Source organism: Eubalaena glacialis, chromosome 2, assembly GCF_028564815.1.
Source record: "Eubalaena glacialis isolate mEubGla1 chromosome 2, mEubGla1.1.hap2.+ XY, whole genome shotgun sequence".
NCBI lineage: Eukaryota > Metazoa > Chordata > Mammalia > Artiodactyla > Balaenidae > Eubalaena > Eubalaena glacialis.
In genome coordinates, this window is record NC_083717.1 from 162813720 (window position 1) to 162839108 (window position 25389).

The following is a 25389-nucleotide window of genomic DNA, read 5'->3' on the forward strand; positions in this document are numbered from 1 at the left end:
TTTAATTTTTATTTATTTATTTATCTGTTTTTGGCTGCGTTGGTTCTTTGTTGCTGCGGGCAGGCTTTCTCTAGTTGCGGCTAGCGGGGATTACACTTCGTTGCAGTGCACGGGCTTCTCATTGCGGTGGCTTCTCTTGTTGCGGAGCACGGGCTCCAGGGGTGCAGGCTTCAGTAGTTGTGGCTCGTGGGCTCTAGAGCGCAGGCTCAGTAGCTGTGGCGCACAGGCTTAGTTGCTCCGCGGCATGTGGGATCTTCCTGGACCAGGGCTCAAACCCATGTCCCCTGCATTGGCAGGCGGATTCTTAACCACTGCACCACCAGGGAAGTCCTAGAGTTAGTTTTAATAACTGGCAAGGCAAATCTCTTCCACTGTTATTTGCCTTCTTTTGGGGGTGTGGGGCAGGGGAGAGGTCTATTCTAGAGAGCCCAGGGCTCTTTTCAGATGTTCTTCCAGATAAACTTTAAGATCTTTTTGTCAAGGTGAAAGCAAAGAGAAAAAGCAACTGGTGTTCCCACTGGAAGGACATCCGTTTTAGTCTTCACATGAGCTTCCAAGCCCAGGCTCCTGCCGCTGTACAGGGCTGTCGTAGGCGCTTGCTGGTCTTGTGATCCTCTGAGTACATAGGAATGAGGTGAAGAAGATAAAGGCAGCTTTAGCCCGAGCTTGGAACTTGCCCTATGCAGAATATTGTTGTGTTTTTCCCTAGGAAAAGAAACATAAATCTGTGTTATGTTCATAGGGTTTGGTGATTATGTTTTGGTTTAAAATGTATAATGGATCAGAGATAACTTTGTGTCAGTTACCACGCTCCAAAAAAATACCCTGTTCATTCCTCCTTGGGTAGGTAGGTTAAGTTTGTTTGTTTGTTTGTTTGTTTTTTAAGAGATGCCAAGATGTAGAGCTGCTAGATAGGAAGGTGTGCACGTTTAACATTCCAATAGCTACTACCAAATTACCCCGCCCTCCGTGGGGCTGTCCTCCCAGGCTTCCAGCCCTCTCCCACACCTTGTCAACCCTTGTCAAGGTTTTCAGGGCCATAAAAGAGGTTGGTTCATGTTACTTAAGTCGCTGCTTAAGAGCTATTAAAAGGAGTGGGCGGCCAACTTGGAGTTGATACAGTACTCTGTATTCCACTCCCACACCCTCTCCCCGCCCCACTCAGCCATCCCAGGCACAGATCATACAAAGCAAGAGGTACCAGCTTTGGATCTCCCTCTGGTTCTTCTTCCCGTCCAAGGAATTCTCTCAACTCTAATGTTTTTCAGCAGCGCTCAGGGTGCAAAAAGCTCTTCCTCTGCATCCTTCTCTCTCTCTCTCTCTCTCTCTCTCTCTCTCTCTCTCTCTCTCTCTCTCTCTCTCTCTCTCTCTCGTACACACACACACACACACACACACACACAGCTTTAGAAGTGCTTGCTGTGTGATGGTGCCCTGGGAATGCTGAGCTAGATTCTATCCCTGGCTCTGTTCCTTTTTTCAAAGTCTATATTTAACCAGTTTGGCCCTAAAGGGAATTAACCAAGTCAGGGCTCCAGTGAGTGCCAGAGGCTTGGGATTACACCAGAGGTTCTGACCTGGAGTCCGAGAATGGACCTCAGGGAGTTTGTGAGCCTCAGAAACCGCCTGCAGTGGCATTTGGGTTCATGTGTGCTTTTTTTTCTTAGGCGAGTCCATAGCTTTAAATAGGATCTCAGAGCAGGTGTGAGACCACTGCCCACCCCCCCAAAAAAAGGTTAAGAACAACTGCCACAGGGACAGAGTAAGTAGCTTTATGAGCAAGCAGAATAAAAGAATGGCATTCTAGAATCTAAGGAGGGGTTCTTAAAAAGAAGGAATGAGAGGGGGGACTGTATGCAGAATTTTCTGTGAAAATACCTTCTGAGTCTAGGACAGAGAGACTTCATTAGATCCCCAAAGAGTTCATAACTCCCAAATTGAAGAATCTCAGACATAGAGGCTTAATGATGTTAAAGTACTAATGTCATCTGAGAGGCTAGATATTTCTAATAGTAATTTTTTCAAAATAAATGCATTTAGTTCATCATAGAAAATCTGAAAAAGTCTTCTAGAAATCTTCTAAAAATAACCTATAATCCCAACATCCAGAGATAATAACTTTAAAAAAAAAAAAAAAAAGGATTCTTGGGAATTCTCCGGCAGTCCAGTGGTTAGGACTCCGCGCTCCCACTGCAGGGGTCATGGGTTCGATCCCTGGTCAGGGAACTAAGATCCCGTGTGCCTCGCAGCCAAAAAAAGGATTCTTCCAGAGTGTCTGCATCTTTCTCTCACACTCTCCCATTCTCTCTCTTCACATATGTGCGTGTGTATATGCAAACCTAGAATCATACCGATTTTTAACATGAATTTTTCTACTTATTATTTTATAGCACTGTCTCCTGTTGTTAAATAGTTTTCTAAAACAGTGTTTTTCAACCTTCTTTTAGCAATGGAACCCTTATTTTCAAACCAAATCTTATGCGGAAGGCTAAAATATAAAATAAATAAAAGATGCGATGTTCTAGCTAAAGCATAGGGAGAGAAGAAGCACAATTTGAAGCCCCTGCTCTAAAAACACGAGTTTTAATGGCTACATAGTGTTCTATTATATGAATGTGTAGGGTGGCCAGATTTAGCAAATAAAAATACCAGATGTCCAGGTAAATTGGAATTTCAGATAAACAATGAATAATTTTTTAGCATAACTATGTTCCAATTTAAATTTCAGATAAACAACAAATATACTTTTTTAGAATAAGTATATCCCATGCAATATTTGGGATATACTAAAAAAATTTAGGAATTCTTATTTAACTGGGCAACCTGTATTTTACATGGCAAGCTTATCATGTGCCGTAGTTTACCTAACCAAGATCCCACTGTCGGACATTTAGATTATTTCCAATGTTTTACTAGTATAAAAAATATTGAGCGGTATATCTTGTACCCATATCTTTATATATTTATTATTTTATAACACCTTAAGATCAGAATTACTAGACCAAAGGCTGTAAACATTTTAAAGTCTTTGCATACATTTGCCAAGTTGTTTCCCCCAAAGGAATGTACTCTCGAGGGCTGTGTATGCAAGCACCCGTTTTAGGAGGGGTTAAACATGCGTCAGTCCATTATTAGTGGTGTATGTTAGGTGGTCATTCTGCCCCTGCAAGACCCTGAGACATTAAGGTTAAAAGCTGGCAAATTTGATCCATGGGCTCTGGGATAGCCAAAAGGGGCTGGTTAGCTCAATAGCATCTGGGTGCTTGGGGTCAGGGGTCCAAGTTGATAGCAATAGGGTAGAGATGTACAGGCCTATAAAAGGAGAAGGGGTCACTATGATAGACTTCACCCAACAGAAGTAAAGGAAGCTGCAAAGAGCTAGGCCCATTGTAAGGCATTATTTTTAGTAAGTAGCCTTGCGTTTCCTAAAGACAACCATTCCAAGCTGGGGAAAGGCTACAGAGGAAAAAGTCTCAAAGGAGTTTTTTCTACTTGAAAAATAAAAATTACATAAACATAGTAATAACCGAAAGTATGGAAAATCACTCATAATCTCCCCATCCTAACAAATAGCTGTTTTTATTTTTTGATATGCTTTTCTTGTCAAGCTCCATAATTTTTACATAACTGCAATCACAGAGTATATACAATTTTTATCCTGCTCTTTCCTCCCATTATTTTTTTAAAATTTATTTATTTTATTTATTTTTATTTTTGGCTGTGTTGGGTCTTCCTTGCTGCGCACAGGCTTTCTCTAGTTTCAGTGAGCGGGGGCTACTCTTCGTTGCGGTGCGTGGGCTTCTCATTGCGATGGCTTCTCTTGTTGCGGAGCACAGGCTCTAGGCGCGCGGGCTTCAGTAGTTGCAGCACGCAGGCTCAGTAGCTGTGGCTCGCGGGCTCTAGAGCGCAGGCTCAGTAGTTGTGGCACATGGTCTTAGTTGCTCCGTGGCATGCGGGATCTTCCCAGACCAGGGCTCGAACCCGTGTTCCCTGCATTGGCAGGCGGATTCTTAACCAATGCTCCACCAGGGAAACCCCTTTCCTCCCATTATTGTGCAAGTAATTTTCTGTGCTGCTACACAGCTTTCATAGCTAATATTGCTAATGTTATTTTTTCGTGATTTCACAAGTAATAATTATTCATTAAGACAAATTAGAACATCTAGATAAACAAAAATGGAATTACAATGCACATATTAATTTGTAGCCTGTTGTTGTTGTTGTTTTTTCACTTAACTGTGTATGGCAAACATCTTCCCATGTTAAAAAAATACATTTCTACATCTTTTAAGATAATTGTAATGTATACTGTTGGTGGGGGGGTATAACAAAACCTATTGAACCAATTCCCTGTTACTGGAAGTCTATGGGATTTTCCCCCACCATCTTTTGCTATTGTAAATGGAATCCATTTTTAATCATTTCCTTAGGACAGATTTCTAAAATTAAATCATATGTGCACATCTTTTTCAGACTCTTGATACATACTGGTAAGTTTACCTCTAGAAGATTTGTACCAGTTTATACTCCCTCTAATAACATGAAAGAGTGTATTTATTTCCCCCCAGCCTATGACAGTCATAGTAAATGGTTGCCAAATATTCTTTTTAGTTGATGGAACGTAATTTACTTAATCTTTTCTCTGCTGTTGACATTGGATTGTTTCCAAATTTTCATTCTTATATATAGGACTGTCATGAACATCTTTATGCCAGTATTTGTCTATAATTAATTATGTGATTAAAATAAGAATCCTAGATGAGAAGGCATATTTACACGTCACTCCCTTCTTCCAAAGGTTAAATTTAAACCTTCTGGGTATGTGGGAGATTTGGGGCCTATTTGGTACCCTGCCATGACTAGGGGAAGATAATGGACAGAATAAAATAGAAAAGGCCATGTGCCAAAAGATATAGCACTAAAAATGTACTGCCAGACTGTTTTCCAAAAGGGTACTAATTTAATAACCATTCTGTTGACTTAAAAATTAATATAATCCTCAAAGATATTAGTCAAGGGAGAAAAGCACTGTCTGCCATTAACCCACTGTAATGTCATTTCCTCAAACCACAGTGACTCTCAAACCACAATAAAACACACATTTCTGTCCCTCCTGGACCCAAAGCTAGCATGCCCATCTGCCTAGCTCATGCACAGTGGGGGTCTCAGGTTCACCCGCTTCCTGCAGCTCCCCCATTCTACAGGTCCTTTGTAGTCTTACTTCCTGTCCAAACCCGAGGCCCCAGAAGGAGCAAGTACTATTTTGGTGACACTTAATCAGAGCTGCTGACCATTCCTCCAGCTCCCTTGGAACCTGGGTCTCTGGGGAACAATGTACACACCTTCCTAATGTGACAAACACGCCCCCTGAGCACCTACCTGTATCAAGGTCACATGAGAAGATGCTCTTGGTTCTTTAGAGGGCCTCCATGAGCTGCAATAAATATGTCTTGAACGATGATGAGGTGAATGGATGTAGTTATAGTTCATTTAATGTTCGAGATGGAAGAGGCCTCAGAGACCATCTTGTTCAACCCTCCTCCTTTTATACAATCGTTTAGTGAGGGCCTCCCATGGCCCGGATGTGATGTATCTTATTGAATACGCTTGACACTTCTGGGTGGTAAGTATCATCACCTCCTTTCTGCAGGTGAGAAAGCTGCTATGCTCAGAGGTTAACCCAGGCGCTGCAGAATGGCTTGTGGGCTAGCTAGCCTGAGGGACTCCACTGACAGCCCTTCACAGCCCTCCTTGGCCCACCTGCTCCTTTCAAACAAGTTACTAAGTTAAGCACTCAACACCAGGCACTTTTGAAAGGTTACAAAAGCTTAAAATGGACAAAATGAAAAGGAAATGACACCAGTCGCCCGTGAGCCTCCCTACCAACCTCTTCAGAGTGTACTTCTCTGGTCGGTACCTGAGGTGAGGTTAATGGCCCCTGGCCAGGATTTGCCCTGCACCCCATTTTCAGTTCTTAGACACACGCTTTGGGGAGAAATCAGGAGAAACCCAGCTGGGTTTCAAGCATTACCTGAATGATGGATTCACCTGCAACAACACCCCTATCCCTGCTCTCCCCCCACCTTACATACTCTCTCTTCATCTGGCTCTTGATTTGTACCCTTCAGTATCCTTTGTAATAAACTGGTAACCTAGTGAGTTCTGTGAGCTGCTGTAGCAAATTAATTGAACCCAGTGAGGGGGTTGTGGGAACCTCTGGTTTTTAGCCAGTAGGTCAGAAGCACAGGTAACAGTGTGGGCTTGCAATTGGCATCTGAAGTGGAAGGCAGTCTTGTGGGACTGAGCCCTCAACCTGTGGAATCTGATACTACCTCTAGGTAGATAGTGTCAGGATTGAGTTGAATTATCGGACACCCAGCTGGTGTCCAAGAATTGCTTGTTGGTGGTTTGGGGGAAACCCCAGCACACCTTGGATTTGGGTCCCAGAACCCTTTATCTGTCTTTATTACAGGGGTCTCAGCTAAGAATTCAGAAGGGCAGAAGGAAAATTATTTTTCCTCCCTTAAACTTCCCTTCCCATCCTCTCCATCTGGTACTTCTGCCCCTGGTTGGTACTTCTGCCCCCAAATGCTACAGCTGAGGAAGGGCTTACTTTTCATCAATTTATTAATATCTGAGATTCACTTTGAAGATGTTAATGTTGATGATGACAGTAATTAGCTCAACTCTTTTAGGTAGAGAAGAATTAAGCTTCATTTGGTTTTTAAAAATATTTTGATTGTAAAAGAATAAGTACTTATTTACAAAAAAATTCAGATTTGTATAAAGGGAAAGGTAAAATTCTTTAGTCTTCCAGCCCACTCCTGTGCCACTTGCTGGAGGTGACCACTGTTTAGCAGTTTGCCATGTATTTTTGCAAACAAATCTATGCATTTAGATATGCATGTATTTATGAACTCTTTATAGGAAATGAATCACAATATTCATACATAACTTATTCCTTCTAACATTTGTTTAGAATTCTACTGTAAGGATAAACTGTAATTTATTTAATCAATTCTCTACTGATGGGCATTTAAATTATTTCCAGCATTTTAAATAAATACTATTGTAATTAAGATACTTGTACGTTTAAAATACTCATGTGAGTTTAATTATAGAGTTAATATCTAGAAATGTAAGGTGATCATATAATCTATCACGTAAACTAAGACAGATTCTAATTCAGAGGGGCTCCTGAGAGCACAGGTATATACTGGGACTGTCTCAGGAAAACCAGTTATGTGTTTATACAAAATTGAAACTTCTCCTGAGCCAAAAAGTAGCATTTAAAATGCTGATGTTGTCAGGCTTAGTCATACCAATTAAAATCCACCAACATATAAGGGCTTCTGTTTCTTCAAACTTTCAAAATACTGAGCATTATAGTAATAATTATTTGCAAATTTACCAAATTAGTAAGAAATTGTATCGTTTTAACTTGCATTTATTTAATACTCAGTGATGTTGAACACCTGTCATTTATTATTGGCCATTTGTATGTCATATTTCTTTTTTTTTAATATTTATTTATTTATTTGGCTGCGTTGGGTCTTCGTTGCTGCGCGTGGGCTTTCTCTAGTTGTGGCGAGCAGGGGCTACTCTTCGTTACGGTGCACGGGCTTCTCATTATGGTGGCTTCTCTTGTTGTGGAGCACGGGCTGTAGGCGTGTGGGCTTCTGTAGTTGTGGCACTCGGGCTCAGTAGTTGTGGCTCGCGGGCTCTAGAGCACAGGCTCAGTAGTTGTGGCGCACAGGCTTAGTTGCTCTGTGGCATGTGGGATCTTCCCAGACCAGGGATCGAACCCGTGTCCTCTGCATTGGCAGGCGGATTCCTAACCACTGTGCCACCAAGGAAGTCACAGTATGTCATATTTCTATGAACTACTTGTTCATATCCTTTATGGCTACATTTCTTTTTTTTTTTTTAATTTATAAGAAACTGAGCCCTGGAAATTAGGTGGCATCTTTTTTTTTTTTAATTGAAGTATAGTTGATTTACAATGTTGTGTTAACTTCTGCTGTACAGCAAAGCAACTCAGTTATATGTAGATATACATTCTTTTTTATATTCTTTTCCATTATGGTTTATCTCAGTACATTGAAGATAGTTCCCTGTGCTATACAGTAGGACCTTGTTGTCCATCCATTCTATATGTAATAGTTTGCATCTACTAACCCCAAACTCCCAGTTCATCCCTCCCCCACTCACCCCCGCTTGGCAACCACAAATCTGTTCTCTATGTCTGTAAGTCTATTTCTGTTTCATAGATAGGTTCATTTGTGTCATATTTTAGATTCCACATATAAGTGATATCATGTGGTATTTGCCTTTCTCTTTCTGACTTACTTCACTTAGTAGGATAATGTCTAGGTCAATCCACGTTGTGCAAATGGCATTATTTCGTTCTTTTTTATGGCTGAGTAATATTCCACTGTATATATGTACCACATCTTCTTTATTCATTCATCTGTTGATGGACATTTAGGTTGTTTCCATGTCTTGGCTATTGTGAACAGAGCTGCTATGAACATAGGGGTGCATATATCTTTTTTTATTTTAATTTTTTAAAAATTTATTTTTTGGCTGCGTTGGGTCTTCGTTGCTGTGTGCAGGCTTTCTCTAGTTGTGGCAAGCAGGGGCTACTCTTCGTTGGGGTGAGCAGACTTCTCATTGCGGTGGCTTCTCTTGTTGCAGAGCATGGGCACTAGGTGTGCAGGCTCAGCAGTTGTGGCGCACAGGCTTAGTGGCTCCATGGCATGTGGGATCTTCCCAGACCAGGGCTTGAACCCATGTCCCCTGCATTGGCAGGTGGATTCTTAACCACTGTGCCACCAGGGAAGTCCCAGGGGTGCATATATCTTTTTGAATTATAGTTTGTCTGGATATATGCCCAGGAGTGGGATTACTGGGTCATACAGTAGTTCTATTTTTAGTTTTCTGAGGAACCTCCATAATGGCTATACCAACTTACATTCCCACCAACAGTGTAAGGAGGGTTCGCTTTTCTCCACACCCTCTCCAGCATTTGTTGTTTGTAGTTTGTCTACATTTCTTTTGAATTCTTGGTTCTTATTGATTCGTAAGAGCTGTTTGTATATTAAAGAAGTTAGTTCTTTGTTTGGCATATATTTGGCTAATATGCTTTTTCCCAGTGTGATATTTGTATCTTGACTTTCTGGTGTTTTTAGTCATAAAATCTTTAAGCCTTATGTAGTTTTAAAAATAACATTTGAATTTCATGTCCAAGATTGCCAAAAAACAAGAATAAAAAGTAAACAGTTTTTTCTTTATACTTCTTAGTTTCTTTTTTAAATTAAAATTTTTGGGCCACCTAGAATTAATTTTGGTTTAAGAAATGAATTCAGCTTTATTTGTTTCCATTTGTCTAGTCATTTTTCCTAACATCATTCACTGAATAGCACATCATTCCCTTCCCCCCTGCCATTTGAATTGCAACTATATCTTATGCCAACCCTTCATATTTACGTGGGGTCTGTTTCTGATCTCTCCATTTTCTTCTATTGATCTGTTTGGTTTTACGCCAGTGGTATCTTGCTACATAAAGCCTGCAGTCTTTGCTGTGTCTTAATATCTGTAGGTCTATTTCTCTATCTTTAGTTTTTTTCAGATTTTCCCTGATTGTTCACTCATGTTTAAGCGCTCCCAGCTGAATCCTTACTGTCCCCACCACCGCCCCTCCCACTGCCAACACAGTTGTTTTTTGTTATTTAATCAGATTGCACTGAGTTTGTAGATTAAGTCAGGGAGGATTCATACCTTAATATCACTAAAACTTTTTCAAGAACGAGCTATGTCTTCCCTTTAAGATTCTGTTTAGCTACAGGCTGGCCATCAAGGAAAACACGGATGAGCATATATAATACGTGGCTTATTTAGATTACATGACAACGCATGACATAGTTGTTTGTTGTTGCTCATTAACAATGTATGGTTCGATGCATTGTGCAAAACTGCAGTGAATGCGGTACATAAGATCACATTTCCATGGATCCCAGCACATGCATCTGTGATACGCTGTGCTCAGATGATCTGTGTCTCTGATTTCTCATTGAATAAAACTGCATCTTTAGCGTATCCCAGAAGAAGTCATCAAAAGGGCTCTATTCGTTAAAAAATATTAGTATTATCCCTGTTTCCAGATTTTTACGGCCACTTTGTATATTGTACCTAGATAAAATGCTGGGCTGCAGGGGAGGTGCCAGTCCAGAGCATGGTCCTGTGGAGGGGACAAGCTGTACCTGTCCCAGTGGTGGCCCTTGAAGAAAGTTGCCCACGAGGCAGGCTGCTTTTTCCAGTTCCCCTTCCCAGCCTCCTTTTTCTTTATGTTTAACCTGATTTTAAAAGTCTGCCTTGTTAAAGAAGATGTGGCACATATATACAATGGAATATTACTCAGACATAAAAAGAAATGAAATTGAGTTATTTGAAGTGAGGTGGATGGACCTAGAGTCAATCATACAGAGTGAAGTAAGTCAGAAAGAGAAAAACAAATACCGTATGCTAACACATATATTATGGAATCTAAAAAAAAAAAAAAATTGTCATGAAGAACCTAGGGGCAAGACGGGAATAAAGACACAGACCTACTAGAGAATGGACTTGAGGATACGGGGAGGGGGACGGGTAAGCTGGGACAAAGTGAGAGAGTGGCATGGACATATATACACTACCAAATGTAAAATAGATAGCTAGTGGGAAGCAGCCGCATAGCACAGGGAGATCAGCTCAGTGCTTTGTGACCACCTAGAGGGGTGGGATAGGGAGGGTGGGAGGGAGGGAGATGCAAGAGGGAGGAGATATGGGGACATATGTATATGTATAACTGATTCACTTTTTTATGCAGCAGAAACTAACACACCATTGTAAAGCAATTATACTCCAATAAAGATGTTAAAAAAAAAAAAGTCTGCCTTGGGAATTCCCTGGCAGTCCAGTGGCTAGGACTCTGCATTTTCACTGCTGAGGGCCTGGGTTCAATCCCTGGTCGGGAAACTAAGAACCCACAAGCCACACGGTGTGACCAGAAAAAAAATGTCTGCCTCTGTCATGCTTTATCCTATTGATGGGTCTAACCTAATTGTTTAATTACATTAGTCATGAACCACAAGTAAAGAACTTCTGAACGTGACCCACAATGCCAATAATGTACTGCATCAGCCACTACTCAGATTTGGCTCTCTTTTCTGAAAAGTGTTACAAACTGAGGTGCCCAGCCCATGATCAGGGCCTTGCTGAGTGCTAATGTGTTGAATTTTATCCTGGCCCAGCTGGTCCCGACCTCAGTGTTGAGACAGGAGGCTATTGCCGCCTTCAACATCGTCATACTCTTTATGTTCTATGTGTTACATGGCCCATTATTGCTTTTATTTTTTCAGTTAATATCTGACAGGTTCAAGTTCAATAGATTCTGAATATGAAACACCAGAAGTGCAACGATAACTTACAACCATTGACATATTACACTTGTGTGACTAGAGCAGAACGGGGTGGTGACCCACACCGTATGTTGGCCAAGAGGGTGTGTGTTGGGCCTGGGGAGCCCTGAGAGCTGTCACAGCAGTTCTTTCCACTGGCATCCTTTCTCTCAGCCGCAGAGCGTGGCAGTGTTGTTTGGGGGATTGATAACGATCCAGCAGACAAGAACCTGAAGGGGAATCAGCTTTGTCCCCCTTTTGATGTGACTGCAGCTCAAGGTCACCAGGACCCTGAAGGCATCCCTGGCTGGAAAGACCAAGGAGGGCCTGGGCTGACCTGAGGAGATCTGGTTATGTGCTGTTTTGGTCTGAGTAATACAAACTCTTAGACTTTTCATTTTTCTGTCTTCTTTCTAGCCGTAAGCAGAGAAGTATTTCCATGCTCATGTCAGGCCAAGAGATGACAGCACTCTTGGGCAGGTCCCCATCAGAGTCACGAACTGATGCTCTGAACCCTGAGCCCAGGAGGGAGGCCGCCTCCGGCCTGCACTTGTCAGGGCCTGGTTGTGGTCCAGGCACTGAAGGCCAGCTTGCTTTGGAGCTGAGGGACGCAGAGTTGGAAGGGGGGTGCCAAGCACATCTGGCCCAGAGTAGTCTGAAGGCACACAGAGGTAGCTTTGTGTTTAGGCTTTCCAGATGGACCGCCTCAATTCTAGTCCCAGCCCAGCCACTCAGCAGCTGTGTGACCTTGGGCTTGTTGTTTTACCTCTCTGGGCCTCAGTTTCTACCTCTGTAAAATAAGGGTAAGAAGAGCACCTATTTGGCAAGACTACTTGAAGATAGAAATAAGCACCTCGTATAGCATCCAGCTTATTGTAGGCCCTCAGTGAGCAGACAGTATCGGTTCAGATTAGAAGAGGCCTAATCTTCCCTCATGTTCTGCAGCAGCTGTGGCTGGGAGGGTCAGGCAGAGTTCTAGTACCCTTCACAGACCCAGGAATGCTCTACTCAAGCTGGGTAAACCGATAAGCAGGTGGAAACTGAGCTATCACACCACGTATTCCTAGCATGGACCACCCTCAGAATCCCTCCACCCCTAGATGGCCTCTGGGCTGGGTAGAGAGTGGGAAATGAGACTCAGAGAGCTTGATTGGGCCTGGAATCTTCCTGGATCTGAGCACAGGTGGTCTGGAACAGTGGGCCTGATGCCTTGTCCCAGCCTTAAATAGAGGATCCTAGTTGGCTCAGATATCTAAGGGAATGGGGAACGCGCCCCCTCTCTTTCTTGGTGAGATCACCATAACCACTAGAACTCTTTCTTGGTGAGACCACTGGTATCATAAAGCTGTGCAGTCATCAGCACCCTGGAGAAGTCAGGTCATGGTGGGAAATCTAACTGGAAGTTCAAGGTGGGCTTCCCAGGCAGCCCCTACCTTGTGCTCCTTGGTATGAAATTGAACTAGAACCTCCCAGGCCTGTGAGCATAAGTGTTGCAAGGTGGGATTTCTATAGTAGCCTTGGAGGCTCTAGCTGAGTTGCAGCTGGCTCTGCTGATGGTGAAGCTCTGGGTCAGTACAAATAGAGGCCAGAAAACCAGACTCACAGTGAGGCTCCTGGGAAGGGGTCAGGGGAGATGGCCTAGGTCCCTCCTTGTTCTCGGTCCTGTGATTTTAGCAGCCCATGACTAGCAGTCGCTCACCACCCTGCATCCATACGAAGCAGCTGCTCGGCCTTGGTAGCACATTGGAACACCTGGAGAGCTTTAAGAACCCCTGATGCTTGTGACCCACCCCTAGAGATTCTGATTTAATTAGTCTTGGGTAGGGCCTGGACGTCAGGATGTTAAAAATCTTCCCACATGATTCTAAGGTACAGCCAGGGTTGAGAGTCACTGCTAAAAAGACAGGCAAGCTAATGATAATTAATATATAATTTATGTGCCAGTTACCGTGCTAAATATATTATCTACATTATCTCCTTTAATCTTCACCCTAATCCCCATTCTCCAGATGAAGAAGCATGCTCAGAAAGGGTAGGTGACTTTCCAAGGCCAGAGAGCAATAAGCACTGACATTTTATCCCAGGGCCATAGGATTTCAAAGCCCAGGCTGGTAACCCCTATGACAACTACTTTTGAGGCAATGTGTAAAGGACGATGGGGACGTATCTGGGGCAGGCCCTTGGTAACCTAGGCGAGTTTCGCCTGTGCCCAAGCTGAGGTTGCCAGCCCGGTGCCGCCCCTGGCATCTTGTCTGGTTAAGCAGGAGCACTGGCTGTCCAAGCGGGGTTGGCTGCCTCCCCAGAACCCAGCAGCTTGCGGGGAGACCCAGGGGACCCGCCTTTTCATTTGGGAGGGGTGGAACCCAAGCCTGTGCTCTCAGAGATGGTGACTCATGCACTGTTTCCCAGCTCTCCTAATGAATGGCAGTCTTTCAACTTGGGACACAGCATCAGATGAAATTTTTGTCCTAGGGGAGTCAGGAGTGGTTGGGAATCACATTTTGTTCGCCAGGTGTTTGGCGTTTAAAGCAGACTCAGAAAAAAAAAGTCAGGAGTCATCCATAAAATAGGACCAGAGCCTTTTTATTTGCAGTTTCAGTGAGCTTAGTGAAAGGCAAACCCAGCAGGTACCTGTTTTACTGGCAATAAAAGGAAATTGGGCAGCAGGTATTTAAAAGGAGTTCGAGTTGTTTAAATCTGAAATTTAGGGGTACATGTGCATATATGTTAAAAGAAAGTTTACAAGGCTTGGAGATTTGGGTTGAACTGTTTTTGATGAAAATGACTTGGAAAATATTTTCCTTTCTTATTTTCAACCTTCCCCTTGGCTGTTTGTTTCCTAAATTTAGCAGTCAAGAAGAAATAAGCAAATCTAGCTGGAAAAAAACTGATACAAGTCAGGCAGGTTTCAAAGTTTAATCGAAGTGATTGACTGAAGATAAAAAGTCTCTAAGATGAGAAATAATTCTTCCCATTTTATAAAGCAGAGTCATTATTTCAGCTTAAAAAATTTCAGATGTGATTGACCTTATTGGACATGGAAGTGCTGGATTTGGCACCTCCTGAAAAGACAGACTGGTGACGTTTAGGAGGCAGCTGCCTAAACGTCACCAAGAACTCTCGACAGGAGGCTGGAGGGCTGTGGGAGCCTCATCAGGCTGTCACTCACCATCTTCCCAACCCTTGTTCCTCACCATGGCAACCCAAGGACCTCTTAAGTCGTTGTCCAGATGGAACCCCCTCCTGCCCCCCGCCCTTCCCAAAGCCTGACCACAGCCCTGTCTGCTGGACAAGGCTAGGAATGCCTCACCCGGCTCTGGGCTCAAGTCCCTGGGCCCGATGCCAGAGAACAGCCTGGAAATCTTGGAATGGATGGCTTTCACCCACGCTGTGTCATTGCCATTGGTGGCTCATTTGTCGGTTTTTGGTTTTGATTTTTGTGTCTTACTTCTGGAGAATGGTTTGCTTTTCATTGAAAGGACTGAAGGACTGACATCTCAGAACTTTTGGTTATGAGAGAAGAACAGCCAACTCAAACTAGTTCAAGAGAAAAAAAAAGGACAGATAGGTAGGTAAGTAGTTAGATAGACAGATATAGAGAGATAGAAAAACCCCAAAGTGAACTTGGATCAGATATAATTGGCTCCAGGGACCCCAAACAATATCATTAGAGCTCTTTCTTTCCGTCTCTTGGCTCTGATTCTTCTTGGTTTCATTCTCCAGACAAGATTCCTCCATGTGAGGGGCAGGAAGACTCTCACCTCCCAAGCTGACCAGTGCTGACAAAAAGAGCTCAGTTTATAGAAAAGTCTCAGGGTGGATTCTGATTGGCCCCGATTGAGTCAAATGACCGTTCCTGAACCAGTCCCCTGCATCTGGGAGTGTAGTGACAAGATCACCCTAGCCTGGGTCTTGTGCCCACCCCATGGTGGTGATTGAGGTGTTGGTGGGATGGGAAGACAGTGATTAACAGCCCTGCCAGGAGCATGTGAGTGAGGAGGTCCCTAAGACGAGCAAAACTACCCTGCCACCTTCTTGGTCCACTTCAACTCCAAGCGTGTGTTAGCTGAGTGTGGGGAGCCTGCGAGGGGGGCGGCAGGAGATGCTTGCGGGCATGACAACTCATCACTCACATACTCATTAGCCATTGTTTTTCAGTCCCATTGGGCACTGTTCTGGGCTTTGGGATCCAGCATTAAACAAAACAGACAATCCCTGCCCTGGTGAAGCTTATATTCTTGTGGGAAGAAGGAGTCAAAAAGATAACATTAATAACAAAAGTGCACATCGAACATCCAATGATGCTACATGCTATAAGGAAAACCAAAGCAGGCGAGAGGATGGGGAAGGCGAGGGTGGGGCTGAGGCCACAGTTTCACAGATGGTGGTTGGGGAAGGCTCACAGAGGAGCCAGGTTTGAGCAGAGCCCTGCAGGGGGTGAAGGAGGGAGCCATGCAGACAACTGGGAGAAAAGCCTTCCAGAAAGGAAGCAGAAGGAACAAAGGGGCTAAGGAGAAGGTGCTGGCAGGCTCAAGGAACATCAGGAGGCCAGTGTGGCTGCAGCAGAGCTAGGCAGGGGGCAACAGTAGAAGCTGAGTCCAGCGAGGTGACAGGGCATCCGCTCCTGGGCCACTGTGAGCTCTGGGGCTTGTGCCCTGAGGGAGAGTGAAAGCCACCGGAGGTCATGTGTGGTGTCAGAGGATCCCATTTGCCCGCTGTGGTTTTCTCCCCACTTGATTATAAGTAAGGTGAGAGCAGGGACACTATCTAGGTATCCATTCATTCATTCACTCACTCATTCATTCCTTTATTCAGTAAACATCTGCTCAATACCTACTATGTGCCAGGTGCTAGGAGCTCACTATCTAGTGGAAAAGAAAGAGAAGTAAAGCACAGATGTCAGTGCCATGTGGTATAAGAATTCCACAGACAGCCCCAAGTGCCCTCACCCCCTCCAGAAAGGACAGCAGTGCGAGTCCTCCTATCCAGTGGCTCCGACTGGCTCCAAGCCCAGGATCTCGGGTCTCTCAGGCTGATCCAGATATATCCCCTTATGGTCCCGCAGCCTAGAGCCAAAGGTCCCTCACCGATATGCTTAGTAAGCAGTGTGGCTGGGAGAACAGGATAGCACAACACACTTCCCCTTTGGAAGAGGGGAGCAGGGAGGCAACATTCACTGGCCACCAGTGCCTGGTGCCTGTGCCATCACCGGACTCCTGCCCCAGCTGGGGTGGGGTGGGCGAGGTTCCATGGCCAGTTCTCCAGCTACCCGTGATCTGAGTTTGAGAGTGGGCATTTCTTCATGATCCTCCATGGCCATGCCTGGCATGGGATGGGGGAGAAAAAGGGAGTGACTTAGATTCCTAGATTTCTCTTCTGGGGGCCATACTTTTTGTTTATTTCCATCCTCCCAGCTTCTTGCACAGTGTCTGCACAAACTAGACTTTCAGTAAATAATCTGTTGATTTAACACTAGTGGCATGTGCATAGGACACTGCCTGTGAGACCCAGGGCAGGGGTCTGCATCAGGCTGTGGAGCATGGGGGAGGGCACTAGGGGTGACCCCGGGATTTGTCACCTGGAGGACCAGGAGGGTGGGACTGCCCACCTCTGCAACAGGCAGCACAGAAGAAGCAGCTGCTTTGGGGATGGATGAAGAATTCATTTTGAGGCATTGAGTTAGTGGTAGCCACGGGGACACTCAAAGGCCTGGAAATCTCAGAATCAAAGACCAGGGCCAAAGGGAAAGGAGAGTTCAAGAGCTGGAGAGAAATGAGCTGTGGTGTGGGTGTGTGGATAGATATCAGGTAGAAGAGCTCAGGGCAGTGACTGGGGTGAGGCCAGAGAGGGACTGGATAGAGAGGTCACATCCTACCCTTCCTCAGTATCGTCTCCACTCGGCTGACGCAGGGCCAGCTGATGTTTCAGCTCTAAACCCCGGGGATGCTGGGTCAACGTGAAAGCAGAGCTGAGACCTCTGGGAGGGAGCAGACCCTTGTGCCCTTCTTCACAAGGTGTGTCACAGGTGAAGGGTCTAACCTCGGAGGAGGGTTGGACCATCAGAGGCTATGGGTCTGAGGGAGGGAGAAGCAGACACATCTTTGAGGATGTCTAGCTCAGTTTTGAGGTCCTGAGAGGAACTTCTCTAGAGATGCTCTTCCACAGCCTTCTCTGTGGCCCTGAAGAAGCTTTGAATGAGGCGCAGGAAGGCAGCAGGCTGGGGATGGGGACAGTGTCAGAACCATTCCTTCCCCTTCCTGGCACATAGGTGGTGCTTGGCGGAGTTTTGCTGAATGAATGGGTGGATGAATGAATGAGCAAGTGGAGTCAAGCCTCTGTAAACAAATGAATGAATGATCAGGTGATCCTTGGAACTTGCAGAAGGGTGTCCCAGTGCCCGGTAGCTGGTGGCTCTCGATCAATGTTTACTGGGCGATGGGTGAGTGTGGGTTGAGAGCTCAGAGGTTTCCTGAGCCCACAGCGTGGCCATAAGTCCTAAATAAATAAGCATGGTTATTTCCCTCAGTTGACTGGCAGGGTAATTCAGTGGCATACTCTCCCTTTGGGAGCTTCTGCAATTTTTGTTCTTATTTTAGCTCCTCCACCATCAGCTGGAGGCCGCTTTCCATTTGCCTGATCCCGGGCTGGGTGGAAGTGGGGGGCAGAGTTAGCACCCACTCTTTTCTCTGGTGGGAAGGGCACAAAGGAGCCCTCATCCTCACTCTCACAGTTGACAGCTTGGGTCCTTCTAGCAATCCAGGGTTCAAGCCAGAACCTTCTTCCTCTCTCTCTCCTCCCCTCTCCCCCCTTCCTTCACTCCTTCTCTCTATTTTTTTTTTTTAGATGTCCTTACCTTTTTTTTTTGAATTTTTGAATTTTATTTTATTTATTTTTTTATACAGCAGGTTCTTATTAGTTATCCATTTTATACATATTAGTGTATATATGTCAACCCTAATCTCTCAATTCATCCCACCACCAACACCCCCTACCACTTTCCCCCCTCAATGTCCATACTTTTGTCCTCTGCATCTGTGTCTCAATTTCTGCCCTGCAAACGGGTTCATCTGTACTATTTTTCTAGGTTTCACATATATGTGTTAATATACGATATTTGTTTTTCTCTTTCTGACTTACTTCACTCTGTATGACAGTCTCTAGATCCATCCACATCTCTACAAATGACCCAGTTTTGTCCCTTTTTATGGCTGAGTAATATTCCATTGTATATATGTACCACATCTTCTTTATCCATTCATCTGTCGATGGACATTTAGGTTGCTTCCATGACCTGGATATTGTAAATAGTGCTGCAATGAACATTGGGGTATATGTGTCTTTTTGAATTATGGTTTTCTCTGGGTATATGCCCAGTAGTGGGATTGCTGGGTCATATGGTAATTCTATTTTCAGTTTTTTAAGGAACCTCCATACTGTTCTCCGTAGTGGCTGTATCGATTTACATTCCCACCAACAGTGCAAGAGGGTTCCCTTTTCTCCACACCCTCTCCAGCATTTGTTGTTTGTAGATTTTCTGATGATGCCCATTCTAACTGGTGTGAGGTGATACCTCATTGTAGTTTTGATTTGCATTTCTCTAACAATTAGTGATGTTGAGCAGCTTTTCATGTGCTTCTTGGCCATCTGTATGTCTTCTTTGGAGAAATGTCCATTTAGGTCTTCTGCCCATTTTTGGACTCAGGTGTCTGTTTTTTTAATATTGAGCTGCATGAGCTGTTTATATATTTTTGAGATTAATCCTTTGTCCATTGATTCGTTTGCAAATATTTTCTCCCATTCTGAGGGTTGACTTTTTGTCTTGTTTGTAGTTTCCTTTGTTTTGGAAAAGCTTTTAAGTTTCATTAGGTCCCATTTGTTTATTTTTGTTTTTATTTCCATTACTCTAGGAGCTGGGTCAAAAAAGATCTTGCTGTGATTTATGTCAAAGAGTGTTCTTCCTATGTTTTCCTCTAAGAGTTTTATAGTGTCCGGTCTTACATTTAGGTCTCGAATCCATTTTGAGTTTATTTTTGTGTATGGTGTTAGGGAGTGTTCTAATTTCATTCTTTTACATGTAGCTGTCCAGTTTTCCCAGCACCACTTATCGAAGAGACTGTCTTTTCTCCAGTGTATATCCTCGCCTCCTTTGCCATAGATTAGTTGACCATCGATGCGTGGGTTTATCTCTGGGCTTTCTATCCTGTTCCATTGACCTATATTTCTGTTTTTGTGCCAGTACCATATTGTCTTGATTACTGTAGCTTTGTAGTATAGTCTGAAGTCAGGGAGTCTGATTCCTCCAGCTCCGTTTTTTTCCCTCAAGACTGCTTTGGCTATTCGGGGTCTTTTGTGTCTCCATACAAATTTTAAGATTTTTTGTTCTAGTTCTGTTAAAAATGCCAGTGGTAATTTGATAGGGATTGCATTGAATCTGTAGATTGCTTTGGGTAGTATAGTCATTTTCACAGTATTGATTCTTCCAATCCAAGAACATGGTATATCTCTCCATCTGTTTGTATCAACTTTTATTTCTTTCATCAGTGTCTTATAGTTTTCTGCATACAGGTCTTTTGTCTCCCTAAGTAGGTTTATTCCTAGGTATTTTATTCTTTTTGTTGCAGTGGTAAATGGGAGTGTTTCCTTAATTTCTCTTTCAGATTTTTCATCATTAGTGTATAGGAATGCAAGAGATTTCTGTGCATTTATTTTGTATCCTGCAACTTTACCAAATTCATTGATTAGCTCTAGTAGTTTTCTGGTGGCATCTGTAGGATTCTCTATGTATAGTATCATGTCCTCTGCCAACAGTGACAGTTTAACTTCTTCTTTTCCAATTTGTATTCCTTTTATTTCTTTTTCTTCTCTGATTGCCGTGGCTAGGATTTCCAAAACTATGTTGAATAATAGTGGTGAGAGTGGACATCCTTGTCTTCTTCCTGATCTTAGAGGAAATGCTTTCAGTTTTTCACCATTGAGAATGATGTTTGCTGTGGGTTTGTCTTATACGGCCTTTATTATGTTGAGGTAGGTTCCCTCTATGCCCACTTTCTGGAGAGTTTTTATCATAACTGGATGTTGAATTTTGTCAAAAGCTTTTTCCGCATCTATTGAGATGATCATATGGTTTTTCTTGTTCAATTTGTTAATATGGTGTATCACTTTGATTGATTTGCATATGTAGAAGAATCCTTGCATCCCTGGGATAAATCCCACTTGATCATGGTGTATGATCCTTTTAATGTGGTGTTGGAGTCTGTTTGCTAGTATTTTGTTGAGGATTTTTGCATCTATATTCATGAGTGATATTGGTCTGTACTTGTCTTTTTCTGTAGTATCTTTGTCTGGTTTTGGTATCAGGTTGATGGTGGCCTCATAGAATGAGTTTGGGAGCGTTCCTTCCTCTGCAATGTTCTGGAAGAGTTTGAGAAGGATGGGTGTTAGCTCTTCTCTAAATGCTTGACAGAATTCACCTGTGAAGCCATCTGGTCCTGGACTTTTGTTTGTTGGAAGATTTTTTTTTTTTTTTTTTAAAGATAATCTTTAAAGACTGTTGCTTTTTTTTTTTTTTCTTTTATTTATTTATGGCTGTGTTGGGTCTTCGTTTCTGTGCGAGGGCTTTCTCCAGTTGCGGCAAGCGGGAGCCACTCTTCATCGCGGTGCGCGGGCCTCTCACTATCGCGGCCTCTCTTGTTGTGGAGCACAGGCTTCAGACGCGCAGGCTCAGTAATTGTGGCTCACGGGCCTAGTTGCTCCACGGCATGTGGGATCTTCCCAGATCTGGGCTCGAACCCGTGTCCCCTGCATTGGCAGGCAGATTCTCAACCACTGCGCCACCAGGGAAGCCCCTGTTGGAAAATTGTTAATCACACTTTCAATTTCATTACTTGTGATTGGTCTGTTCATATTTTCTGTTTCTTCCTGGTTCAGTCTTGGAAGGTTATACCTTTCTAAGAATTTGTCTATTTCTTCCAGGTTGTCCATTTTATTGTCATAGAGTTGCTTGTAGTAGTCTCTTAGGATGCTTTGTATTTCTGCAGTGTCTGTTGTAACTTCTCCTTTTTCATTTCTAATTTTATTGATTTGAGTCATCTCCCTCTTTTTCTTGATGAGTCTGGCTAATGGTTTATCAATTTTGTTTATCCTCTCAATGAACCAGCTTTTAGTTTTATTGCTCTTTGCTATTGTTTTCTTTGTTTCTATTTCATTTATTTCTGCTCTGATCTTTATGATTTCTTTCCTTCTGCTAACTTTGGGTTTTGTTTGTTCTTCTTTCTCTAGTTCCTTTAGGTGTAAGGTTAGATTGTTTATTTGAGATTTTTCTTGTTTCTTGAGGTAGGCTTGTACTGCTATAAACTTCCCTCTTAGAACTGCTTTTGCTGCATCCCATAGGTTTTGGATCATCGTGTTTTCATTGTCATTTGTCTCTAGGTATTTTTTAATTTCCTCTTTGATTTCTTCAGTGATCTCTTAGTTATTTAGTAATGTATTGTTTAGCCTTCATGTGTTTGTGTTTATTATGTTTGTTTCCCTGTAATTGATTTCTAATCTCATAGCATGGTCAGAAAAGATGCTTGATATGATTTCAATTTTGTTAAATTTACTGAGGCTTGATTTGTTACCCAAGATGTGATCTATCCTGGAGAATGTTCCATGTGCACTTGAGAAGAAAGTGTAATCTGCTGTTTTTGGATGGAATGTCCTATGAATATCAATGAAATCTATCTGGTCTATTGTGTCATTTAAAGCTTGTGTTTCCTTATTAATTTTCTGTTTGGATGATCTGTCCATTGGTGTAAGTGAGGTGTTAAAGTCCCCCACTATTATTGTGTTACTGTTGATTTCCTCTTTTATAGCTGTTAGCAGTTGCCTTATGTATTGAGGTGCTCCTATGTTGGGTGCATACAATTGTTATATCTTCTTTTTGGATTGATCCCTTGATCATTATGTAGTGTCCTTCCTTGTCTCTTGTAATATTCTTAATTTTAAAGTCTATTTTATCTGATATGAGTATTGCTACTCCAGCTTTCTTTTGATTTCCATCTGCATGGAATATCTTTTTCCATCCCCTCACTTTCAGTCTGTATGTGTCCCTAGGTCTGAAGTGGGTCTCTTGTAGACAGCATATATATGGGTGTTGTTTTTGTATCCATCCAGCGAGCCTGAGTCTTTTGGTTGGAGCACTTAATCCATTCACTTTTAAGGTAATTATCAATATGTATGTTCCTATTACCATTTTCTTAATTGTTATGGTTTAGTTTTTGTAGGTCCTTTTCTTCTCTTGTGTTTCCCACTTAGAGAAGTTCCTTTAGCATTTGTTATAGAGCTGGTTTGGTGGTGCTGAATTCTCTTAGCTTTTGCTTGTCTGTAAAGCTTTTGATCTCTCCATCGAATCTGAATGAGATCCTTGGGGGGTAGAGTAATCTTGGTTGTAGGTTCTTCCCTTTCATCACTTTAAATATGTCATGCCACTCCCTTCTGGCTTGTAGAGTTTCTGCTGAGAAATCAGCTGTTAACCTTATGGGAGTTCCTTTGTATGTTATTTGTCGTTTTTCCCTTGTTGCTTTCAATAATTTTTCTTTGTCTTTAATTTTTGCCAATTTTATTACTATGTGGCTCAGCATGTTTCTCCTTGGGTTTATCCTGCCTGGGATTCTCTGTGCTTCCTGGACTTGTGTGGCTATTTCCTTTCCCATGTTAGGGAAGTTTTCTCGTATAATCTCTTCAAATATTTTCTCAGGTCCTTTCTCTCTCTCTTCTCCTTCTGAGACCCCTATAATGCAAATGTTGTTGCGTTTAATGTTGTCCCAGAGGTCTCTTAGGCTGTTTTCGTTTCTTTTCATTCTTTTTTCTTTATGCTGTTCCACAACAGTGAATTCCATCATTCTGTCTTCCAGGTCACTTATCCATTCTTCTGCCTCAGTTATTCTGCTATTGATTCCTTCTAGTGTATTTTTCATTTCAGTTATTGTACTGTTCATCTCTGTTTGTTTGTTCTTTAATTCTTCTAGGTCTTTGTTAAACATTTCTTGCATCTTCTTGATATTTGCCTCCATTCTTCTTCTGAGGTCCTGGATCATCCTCACTGTCATTATTCTGAATTCTTTTTCTGGAAAGTTGCCTATCTCCACTTCATTTAGTTGTTTTTCTGGGGTTTTATCTTGTTCCTTCATCTGGTACATAGCCCTCTGCCTTTTCATCTTGTCTGTCTCTCTGTGAATGTGGTTTTTGTTCCACAGGCTGCAGGATTGTAGTTCTTCTTGCTTCTGCTGTCTGCCCTCTGGTGGATGAGGCTATCTAAGAGGCTTGTGCAAGCTTCCTGATGGGAGGGACTGGTGGTAGGTAGAGCTGGGTGTTGCTCTGGTGGGCAGAGCTCAGTAAAACTTTAATCCGCTTGTTTGCTGATGGGTGGGGCTTGGTTCCCTCCCTGTTGGTTGGTTGGCCTGAGGCAACCCAACACTGGAGCCTACTCCAGCTCTTTGGTGGGGCTAATGGCAGACCCTGGGAGGGCTCACGCCAAGAAGTACTTCCCAGAACTTCTGCCGCCAGTGTCCTTGTCCTCATGGTGAGCTACTGCCACCCCCCGCCTCTGCAGGAGACCCTCCAACACTAGCAGGTAGGTCTGGTTCAGTCTCCTATGAGGTCACTGCTCCTTCCCCTGGGTCCTTATGCGCACACTACTTTGTGTGTGCCCTCCAAGAGTGGCGTCTCTGTTTCCCCCAGTCCTGTCGAAGTCCTGCAATCAAATCCCGCTAGCCTTCAAAGTCTGATTCTCTAGAAATTCCTCCTCCCGCTGCTGGACCCCCAGGTTGGGAAGCCTGATGTGAGGCTCAGAACCTTCACTCCAGTGGGTGGACTTCTGTGGTATAAGTGTTCTCCAGTTTGTGAGTCACCCACCCAGCAGTTATTGGATTTGATTTTATTGTGATTGCGCCCCTCCTACCATCTCATTGTGGCTTCTCCTTTGTCTTTGGATGTGGGGTGTCTTTTTTGGTGAGTTCCAGTGTCTTCCTGTCGATGACTGTTCAGCAGTTAGTTGTGATTCTGGTGCTCTCGCCAGAGGGAGTGAGAGCACGTCCTTCTACTCCACCATCTTGAACCAATCCCCTCCTTCCACTCGTTCTCTCTTTTCTGAAATGGATTGCGAGTCTATGGGGACTCTGACCCATCTGTCCAGTCCCTGGCATGGCACCAAATAAGAATATCACAGCGCAGCAGTGCAGCTGTTGTCACCATCCTGAGAATGTGTGTGGCACAGGGCTGGGCTCAGTACACATGAGGAAACCTCCCTCACTGGCTCTGACCTCAGGGAGCTCAGGGACTGGCTCCTAGGAGGCAGGAACACTACAGAGAGGCAGCCCTTAGGAGACAGGCACTCCCCGGAACCATTGCATTCCTGTCCCATGAGGCTGGGAGCTAGGCTCTCAGGGGAATGTGGAGGCCCTGGGCTGCTGGTGGATCACCCAACACATCCATCTCCTCTTCACAGGTCGAGCTGTCTTCTTGGGACTGTCCCTCTAGAGACTAGGCCTGTGATGGAGTTCTCACGCAGGGGTTCTGTGCCTGGACAACTCTCACCCGCCTTCCTGCTGCCCCTGTGGGCCCACAGCTCCTGCCCGGGCTGCTGGTCAGGTGGAAGGGGCGGAGTCGAGATGCGCTCACCGTTGATGATATTTCCAGGCAACATCCGGCTGGCAGTGTGGTTCAGATAATGAGATGTCAGGATCCATCCACTCATCCATTCATCTCAGATGTATCTTTCCCCAGTGTCTTTCATGGGGGGAGTTTGGGAGCACAAAGCAGGGTGTGGCTAAGAGGAGGGAGGCTGGGCCATGGCATCTGTCATCCATCACTCCCCAGCACTTAGCACCGGGGTGCCCGGGAGGCCTGATGTGGGCTATTTCAGCAGCAAACACAAGTCCCGGAGAAGATGCATCACTGCCTGTGCATTTGC

At 43.8% G+C, this 25389-nt stretch overlaps 1 protein-coding gene across 1 annotated transcript in view; it reads left to right on the forward strand.

Annotated features, from left to right (window-relative positions):
• The window catches only part of GALNT16 (polypeptide N-acetylgalactosaminyltransferase 16), a 102340-nt gene that overhangs the window by 46999 nt on the left and 29952 nt on the right, over nucleotides 1–25389 (forward strand). The gene's annotated exons all lie outside the window — the stretch shown is intronic.